General features: G+C 61.0%; 1 pseudogene; it reads left to right on the top strand.

Moving 5' to 3' along the window:
• Positions 1-220: 220 nt before the first annotated feature.
• LOC123116217 (uncharacterized) lies at positions 221-9,187 on the top strand (annotated as a pseudogene).
• The last annotated feature ends 324 nt before the right edge of the window (positions 9,188-9,511 follow it).

The raw sequence follows: 9,511 nt of genomic DNA, 5'->3' as shown, positions 1-9,511 counted from the left end.
ATCTACAGCGCGCTGGCCCGGGTGCGAACAAGCAAGATCGGTTCGACGACGGTAGCCCCTTGCCTTGACGGAATCTCGCTCGCGCTCACCAAGTCCGACGTCCGGCAGGAGACCGTCCGAAATTAGGCTGGCGCATCCCATTAACCCTAGACTGGACGTCGCCAATTCCCCACCTCTACTCCATTGCGATCCACGAATTCACAGGAGCTTTGCTGCTGCTGAATCTCCAATGGCTCGGAAGGATCTCCTCCGTCGCCGGCGGGCCTGCGACTATGACCGCCTCAGCGCGCTCCCTGACGACCTGCTCCTCCTTATCCTGCGCCGTCTCGACAGCCGCATCGCACACGGCGTCGCGGCGCTCTCCAAGCGCTGGGCTCACCTGCCCCCGGAGCTCACCGCGCTGGATCTCAAAGTGACCGACACACTGCCACCGCGGTACCGCCGATGCCTCCTCCGGCGCCACGAAGCCACGAGATCGCTGCGACTTGCCCAGAATGACAGAAAGCTAGAGGATATCGCCGGGCGGTACCAGCGCTGCGCCATGAGCTCCATGGTCGCCTGTGTCCGGAGCCTCTTGGCCAGCGGACTTCACCGGCGTGTGAATAGGCTATCGCTCGAGATCTTGAAAGACAACACCTCGACCTGTATCAACAGCCTTATAGTGGACGCCGTCGATTCCTGGGGCGTCCAGGATCTGGTGGTCGTTGCCACGCCGCCCGAGCGGACCGTGAATACGCCGCCGGCCTACGATTTCCCACATGGTCGCATCAGCAGAAAGCCAGGCGAGTCTTGCCTGCGAAGCCTCAAGCTTTCCAACTGCTTGCCCCCGCCGCTTGAGGGGTTCATCACGCTCACCACGCTCGTCTTGCAAGATTTGCCCAGATCAACGCCCGCAGCCGTCTACCGGAGGGTGATTGCCGCGTGCCCGCAGCTGCAAATTCTGCACCTCATCCGCTGCGGGTACAAAAGCAAAGCCTTTGCACTGATACTCAACGCACCCATGTCAGGAATCAGGGAGCTGCTCGTGGACGGCCCGTTGATGCTAGTTGAGATCCTGTCAGCATTCTGGGAACGGGGTCCCCGGACTTTCCTGCCTGCGGCCTGCGGCGTGGCTCAAGGGGCAGCCCAGCGCGGCCCATCTTCATCAGCACGAGCTTAAGACCCTCGCGAGGGGCCAAGCCTCGTGGGTTGGACGACATGAAGCTTCCTCAGGCACGACCTCGTCGGGCTGGCTCGCGAGGAGGCGGAGAGATCAAGGCGAGGTACCTCATGAGGTGTCCATGACGCAAGCCATGACGACCAAGGGCGCCAGGCGGGCGCCAGCCCACCCAGTGTCCTCCTTTCCTCTTTGGTGCAAAGGGAGCAAGCGCATACGAGAGCATCAAGCAAAGGCATCCGTTTCGGTGCAACAAGACCAAGACCGTCGCAACGGCAGGAAGGAAGTCATTGTGGAGCCCAAGCCGGCGTCACCACCAGAGCCTTTGACAGGCGAGGACCAACTTTAGTCAGGATAAGTGTACTAGATGTTCCCCTTCAAAATGGCCAATTGTTGGCGCCCTTCCCGCTCAATATTTGGGAAGAGGCTCAGGGCCTTTGCCTATAAATAGGACTAGCCACCCACAAGGAGGATGATCATCATCTAGGAAACCAGTAGGAAGAGCGACTGAACTCCCCCTAGCAGTTCATCACACCAGCCAAGAACAGACCCTCGCGAGGCTGTTCTTCCTTGTATTGTTCATCATCAGCCCAAGAGGCAATCCACCACACCACAAACTAGAGTAGGGTATTACACCACAATGGTGACCCGAACTAGTATAAACCATGTGTCTCTTGTGTTGTTCCTTTCATAGCTTAGATCCTAGCAAGGCGGCGAGGCGCAGGTAGGTAGAGGGCGAGATCTCCGCGCGCACCCCAGTGTTCGAACCTAGAGGGTCTGTCGGAACCCGAAATCTGACATTTGGCGCGCCAGGTAGGGGTGCGCCGGAATTCGTCTTCCGCCGCCCTGTTCTTCACCGACCATCGCATCCATGTCAGACGCTCGTCGGGCCCGCGCCGAGCGCCGAGCCGCTCTCGCTTCCCGCGTCGCCCAGACGGCCCCCGTCGGCGGCCGCCCCCGCCGTTCCCCGTCGCCTGCCGTCAACGCCGCCACCGGCCCAGCAGGGAACGAGAAGCAACTATCGTCCCAGCATCCGTTCGTGAGGCGAGACGGCCGCACTGCTACTCCCTCACTCACCCCAGCTGGTTCTTCGTCCCGCGCACTCCGCGCTCCCATGGAGGCTCGAGCTGCACTCATCGCGGCAAACGAGCTCCTGCGCTACCGCCCAGTCGACGACGTCTACGAAGAGTGGCTCGACCGCGTCGCCGAGCTCGTCCGCGCCGCAGGGGGTTCCCCCGCGCCGTCCATCTCGCTGCACCGCGCCCCGCCCTGCACGGACGATGAAGCTCCGAGGGCGCCTCAGCTGCCTCCCCCTCAAGAAGGCGTCCTGGCCCCAAGGCACATGGCCCCTGGGCGGAACCCGCTCCGTCCGGCGCCAGCGCGGCAAGAGCAGAGTTGCCAAGAGTTCCCTCGTCCCCAAGAAGCTGCCCGAGTGCTCCCTGCTCCGGCCCATCGCGACCACACTCCTCTTCCAGCACGCCAAGACCCCGCGCTGCTCCTAGCTGCAGCACATGGGGACCCGCAAGACCAAGCTCTTCGTCACCAAAGGCCTCCCGTGGCCACCGCAGGCTGCCGCGCCTTCACCGCCAAGCTGCACAGCGTCGCGTGGCCCGGCAAGTTCAAGCCAGACCTGCCTCCTTGCTACGACGGCACGGCCGACCCTGCGGAGTTCCGCCAGCTCTACGAGCTAGGCATCGAAGCCGCCAACGGGGACGAGAAGGTCACGGCGAACTGGTTTCCCATGGCACTCAAGGACGGGGCCCGCACCTGGCTCCTGAACCTGGCTCCTGGCACGATCTCCTCTTGGGATGAGGTGCACACCCGCTTCATCACCAACTTCCAAGGTACTCGCGACCGGCCACCTGTCATGAGCGACATGCGTCGCATCAAGCAGCAACCAGGGGAGACCCTGCAGAAGTACATCCAGCGCTTCAACAACGCACACCTCAAGATTCCTAAGGTGACCGAGGAGGCCATCATCTCAGCCTTCTCAGACGGTGTGCGTGACGTCAAGATGAAGGAGGAGCTGGCGATGCATGAAGATCTGTGCACTTCCTTGGAGCTGTTCAACTTGGTGACCAAGTGCGCCAGGGCTGAGGAAGGGCGCCTTTCCCTCCTCGAGCTGCTAGCCGCAGACCCAGAAGAGAAGAAATCCAAGGCCAAGGACGTGAAGCGCAAGGGGGCTGCCGTGCTCGCGGCAGAACCAGACACCAAGCGGGGCAGAGATCAGCCCGAGTCTTTCAAGGGAAGCCGGTACTGTGTGTACCACGACCTCCACACCCACAACACCAAGGAATGTCAAGAGCTCCGAGCCGTGCGAGAAGGGAGGATCGGCCGACACCCCGACCGCAATGATCGAGGCAACGGCCGAGGAGGAGGAAGGAACGCATGACGCTGGGAAAACCGCGGCCCTCGCCAAGGGTGGCGCGACCGACCTCGCGAGGATCGATGGCAGGATCAGCCTCGCGAGGGAGACTGGAGGGATCAGCCTCGCGAGGATCGTCCACAAGGAAATGCAGGCCTCCCTCCACTTCCACCGCAACCAAGGAGAAACGAGGACCATCATCAGAAAGAGGGGGATGGGGGCTTCCAGGAGCCGCGCGCGATCGCCTGCATCCTGGGCGGAGCTCAAGCCCCAGCCTCTCAACGCATCTTCAAGCAGTTCGCCCGCGAAGTGAATGCAGTCCTCCCCAAGCTCGAAGCCACGCGCCCCCTCAGGTGGTCGGCGTGCGCCATCACGTTCAGCTCAGTGGATCAGCTCAAGTGCGCGGCCACAGCCGGAGTCCTCCCGATGCTTTGCTCCCAGTCATCAGCAACGTGCAAGTCACCAGGACCCTCATCGACGGCGGGGCAGGGCTCAACGTCCTATCCGTAGAGACATTCAACAATCTCCAAGTGCCTTACGATCAGCTTCAGCCAACCAAGCCTTTCTCCGGAGTCACCGATGGCTCCACGGTTCCGATTGGGCAGGTCCGCCTCCCTATCACCTTCGGGGCGCGCAACAACTACCACACCGAGCTCATCGACTTCGACGTCACCCACATTCGCCTGCCATACAACGCCATCCTCGGGTACCCAACTCTTGCCAAGTTCATGGTCGTGACTCATCACAGCTACAACGTTCTCAAGATGCCAGGAAGCGGCGGAGTCATCACGGTGCCTTGTGAAGAAAGAGACGCAGTGTGCTCCCTGGAGCGAGCTTTTCAGGCCGCATCACTTGAAGACCCGGATCACGAGAGCGGGAGGCTCCCTGAGACCGCTCCCAAGAAGAAGAAGCCATCGCCAGGCCAGACCCTCAGGAGGCAGGCCCCTCAGGGTCTGCGCCTGCTCAGGGGGCACCTCCTTCTGTCGCATAGGAAGGCGCATCCAGCGCCCTCCTCAAGCAGGGCTCGGGGGCTCCCTCCTGGAGGGCCACCGACCTTGCTAAGGTCACGAGGGAGGCGCTTGGGCACCACTTGGAGGCGTGTTTCAAAGCACGTTTCCCTCAGGAAGGAGCAAGGCAAGGAGGGTCAAACCCTTAGGAGTTCATCAGTCAGATCACGCAGGAGTTGCAGGAGTCAAGAGTCATGAGTGGCAGCCGCCGCTTACCCGCCGCAGCTCCCCATCTAGGCGAGGATGGTGGGCTGCGCGTCTGCATCGACATCCCAGGGCTCAACCGAGCCGCCTCTCAGGAGCGCTTCTGGCCCTCACGCGCGGGGCGCTGCGAAGGCCCACCCCACAGCTACGTTCGCATGCCCTACGGCTTGCCGAATGCGGCCGCCACGTACCAGCGCCTCAGGAGGAGCATCCTGGAGGCTCAGGAGGCCAGGCGTTCCGCAGCCCTGGCGGAGATGGAAATGGCCCACGAGGAGCCACCAACGCCTCCGGAACCTCCCGAGGCTCCTGGGCCTGGGGGCTCGTGAAGATCGGCTTCCGCAGCCCACGACGTCTGCTACTTCAACACCCCTTCGCCTTCAACGCTGTCAGGTGACATCCTTCAAGTTTTGTTTCCAGCTGGGAGCGCCCCCCAGGGCTGCATTATTCCCAGGCCGCGTGGGTCCGTCCTTGCGGCATGTATCCCCTTTTTACTTTATGTTCCTAGCTTGCTTTGTTGGGGGCGCCCCTCGGGCTGCATCATCCCCAAGTCGCTCGGGCCAGACCCAGCGATGTCTGCCTTTCCTGCATCTATCTAAATGAACTCGCTTCTTCGTGATTAACGTGCTTGACCTAGTTGCCCGCTCAACTGACACCAACCGATGGAGCTGCTCCCCAACGGCACGACGCTTACGCATGGGTCTATCCCTGCAACGCCGGAAAATCTGAATGGCTGAGCTCTGGCCGCGACAGCCCCGCACAACGCCACCTCGTCAGGCCTTCAGTGCCTCATCACCTCTCCAAAGCAACCAACGGCTGACCGCCGCTTGTCATAGCAGACTGTTGTTCTTCTTGTGGTGGGCCTGCAGGATCCCTTCAAGGAGCAGCGTCAGGCGAGGCCCTCACGGCGTCTTCTTCACTCTCGTCCGCGCGAACCACTTGCACATTAAAGGGGGGGGGTACCTGAGCATCGCGACTCATGGGCTCCTACTGGCTCTCCAGCCCTCACCCTCTGGCCTTGTCCACGGCATCACGACCTGGCATACTAGCGACGATTGAGACCCGCTTGAGGGCCGGGACCCGAGGACGTAGAGCAGAAAGGGGAGCAAAGGCGAGAGGGAAGAGGCAGCGGGGACCTCGCCAGGCAACCCCTCGCCGGCCAATGCGCGGACCTAGCGCCGCACCAGGAAGCGGTTCCTGACTCTCGAGATAAGTCACCCTCCGGAAACACTAGCTATCGCAGCATCGTCCCCGCATCCAATGCAATCCCGTGTTAGCAACGTCGCGCTCCTTTCTCACCGAACGATGGCTGCTTGAGCGCTAAAGGGGACCTCCTGAGCATCGCGACTCAGGGGCTCTTACTGGACCCTGGGCCACTCACCTCCTGGCCTTGACCATGGCATCACGACCTGGCATACCAGCGATGGCTGAAGCCTGCCTTGGGACCGGGACCTGTCGGCGCAGAGCACCAAGCCCTCGTGAGGTTCGAAAGGAAGAACTAAGCTAAGACGAAATAAGTATCTCGCACTACTTCATGGCAAGGACTATATTAACAAACAGAACCACAGGCATCTTACAAGCCCCCACGAGGCGCGCTTTTCGATTCCTCGCAGGGAACAGAGGGAACATGTCCTAGAGAACGCTAACTACACGTGCCTCCGCAAGAGACGCCATCATCAACAGTGGGCTGTCAGGCACCGGCGCCAACCTCATCCAGATCAAAGGCGGCGGCGGCCTAACGAGCCCGTCCTGCTCCGAGAGCGGCGTAGGCTCGGGGGCTCGTAGCTGTCCTCGCTCGTCTCCGGAGTCGCGAAGAGCTCGGCGGAGTCGCTGGATCCTCCGGCGCCCCCGCCGCCTGAGGAGCCGCTGAGGGAGCGGACGGCGAGCCTGGTCCTCGCCGCGGCAGGGCCCCGACCACCTCTCTCAGGGCAGCACTCCAGCCGGCGTCCGTCCGCGTCGAAGACCTTGAAGAGCATCATGGAAGCACCGTCGTACTCCAGGTGGATCACGAGGGCGCCCCTCGTCCTGCAGTCCCGGGCGATCTCGCCCCAGCCTCGAGTCATGAAGACTTTGCCCGGGGCGACGACCGTGACCTCCGCTTCAGTCGCGAGGGTGTTGCAGCCGGCGTGCTGCAACCAGAGCTCCAAGTATCCCCCCTGCGGCATCACGAAGGCGAAGGAGGGAGGAAGGCGAATCCAAGACTGAGGAGGCATGGCGGCGTGGAGCACAAACTCTCGGGAGGAGCCCTCGGCGTGAACTCCAGGAGAGACAACGCGCACCGCCGTGACCCACCGACGCCGACGGCGGCGTCGTCCATGGCGCTCGACATCAACTCCTGCAGGGCCCCCAAGGTGGGCGTACAAGGGCAGCGGGAACCCTGGCGGCGGCCGCTCGCACCAAGGCCTCGACACCTCCTACCGGGCGCCCTCACCTCAACAGCATAGGGCTAGCCGTTTCTTCGGCAGAAGCGGGTGGGGACCCTCTCGGGGAGCCTTCCCCTTCTCTTCCGCGGAGAACCGGCGGATCGGAGCCATTGCGGCAAGGTGGAGCAAGGACGGAGAAGAAGGAGAAGCAACAAGAGATGGACTGGAAGGGCACGCGCCGTTCCATACTTATAGCCGGAGGAGGCCAACCGTCGGCCTCCACGATCGCAGGTAATCATGACCCGCTTTGCATGCAGGGACTTGTCAATTCGTGCAGTCACCGATGCGTTGTGGGGAAGCAGGGCCACCCACGACCAACCAACCGCCACGCGGCGCCCGAGGCCGCAGGCTGTTAGGGCCCGCGGCGCTTCGCACTTCCCCCTTTCGCTTCTCTGCTCAGCCAAGTCCGGGCGCGCCTTGGGCCCGGGGGCTACTGTCGGCGTTCTGAGAACGGGGGTCCCTAGACGTGCCTGCCTGCGGCCTGCGGCGTGGCTCAAGGGGCGGCCCAGCACGGCCCATCTTCATCAGCACGAGCTCAAGACCCTCGCGAGGGGTCAAGCCTCGCGGGGTGGACGACAGGAAGCTTCCTCAGGCACGGCCTCGTCGGGCTAGCTCGCGAGGAGGCGGAGAGATCAAGGCGGGGTACCTCATGAGGTGCCGATGACGCAGGCCATGACGACCAAGGGCGCCAGGCGGGCGCCAGCCCGCGCAGTGTCCTCCTTTCCTCTTTGGTGCAAAGGGAGCAAGCGCAGGCGAGAGCATCAAGCAAAGGCATCCATTTCGGTGCAACAAGACCAAGACCATCGTAACGGCAGGAAGGAAGTCATTGTGGAGCCCAAGCTGGCGTCACCACCAGAGCCTTTAACAGGCGAGGATCAACTTTAGTCAGGATAAGTGTACTAGATGTTCCCCTTCAAAATGGTCAATTGTTGACGCCCTTCCCGCTTAATATTTGGGAAGAGGCCCAGAGCCTTTGCCTATAAATAGGACTAGCCACAAGGAGGAGGATCATCATCTAGAAAATCAGTAGGAAGAGCGACTGAACTCCCCCTAGCAGTTCATCACACCAGCCAAGAACAGACCCTCGCGAGGCTGTTCTTCCTTGTATTGTTTATCATCAGCCTAAGAGGCAATCCACCACACCACAAACTAGAGTAAGATATTACACCACAATGGTGGCCCGAACTAGTATAAACTCTGTGTCTCTTGTGTTGTTCCTTTCATAGGTTAGATTCTAGCGAGGCGGCGAGGTGCAGGTAGGTAGAGGGCGAGATCTCCACGCGCACCTCAGTGTTCGAACCTAGAGGATCTGTCGGAACCCGAAATTCGACAAATCCGCTCTCTCCCGAAGCTCCAGAGCCTTACTGTTGTGCACGCCACCCTTCTTCTGTTGAGCTCCGCCGCCTCCCCTTGCCTCGAGCATGTGAGCTTCGTCTTCTCCGTTGATCAGCGGGAAGGTTCTTTCCGGTACAACTCGAAGCTGGAGACCATCTCTGCCAGCCTCATGCGGTTCTTTCAAGGCGCCGTCGGCATGACAGACCTCGCCCTGCGGATTGCCGGGCCAGGTATGTGGATCGCCCTGAAGAATCCGGTCTGTCAAATGGCCAACGTCAGGAGGCTGCTGATCGCGGATGTGCCTTCCTCCTGGGACGTCTCGGGCTCAGGGCCCCACCTGCTCATCGACGCTGCGCCATTGCTTGAGAGCATTCACGTCCATGTCCCCAAACCCGAGGAGGAGCCGTGCCGGAAGATGCCGCGGCTGCCCTCGACCGCGCGCCACCACCGCCATCTGTAGGAGCTGGTGGTCATCGGCTTTCAGGGAACAGAGAGGCATCTTCACCTTGTGAGGTACGCCGTGGAAGCGTCCACGGCGCTCAGCCGTGTTGCCCTGTTCAAGCATGGGCATGTCAAGGAGAAGGGGCCCTGCGGCTGGGAGATGGTGACTCTGCGAAGCAAGTGGAGCGACGAGGAGAAACGCGCCGTTCTGGATAGAGTCTGCTACCCCACGGCCCAAATTGAAGTGGTGCTAGGTTGAATTCAGTCTCTGCAGTGTATGCAGGAATTATTACGCTTCTGGGATTAATTTGTGTTCTTCGAGTAAGGATGATCGATGTTTCTTTCTCTGGTTTCTGGATTTTGCTAATAAATGAGAAGAAAAAATGAAGGTTGTGTGATGTAATCTGTATGCTATGTAACTGAAATGTTTCGGGCCTTAGAGCATCTCCAACAGAAGCGCTATATGAGCGACGCGCGGTATAAAAGTTGCTTTTAGCCTGCACGGGTCCGATTTAGAGTCTCCAGCGGCCGCACAAAAAGCACGCGCGCTATAACTAATGCAGCGCGCGCATTAAAAACGCAT

This window comes from Triticum aestivum, chromosome 5B (assembly GCF_018294505.1).
Source record: "Triticum aestivum cultivar Chinese Spring chromosome 5B, IWGSC CS RefSeq v2.1, whole genome shotgun sequence".
Lineage (NCBI taxonomy): Eukaryota > Viridiplantae > Streptophyta > Magnoliopsida > Poales > Poaceae > Triticum > Triticum aestivum.
Note: the sequence above shows the minus strand (reverse complement) of the source record. Positions and strands in the feature narration are given on the sequence as shown.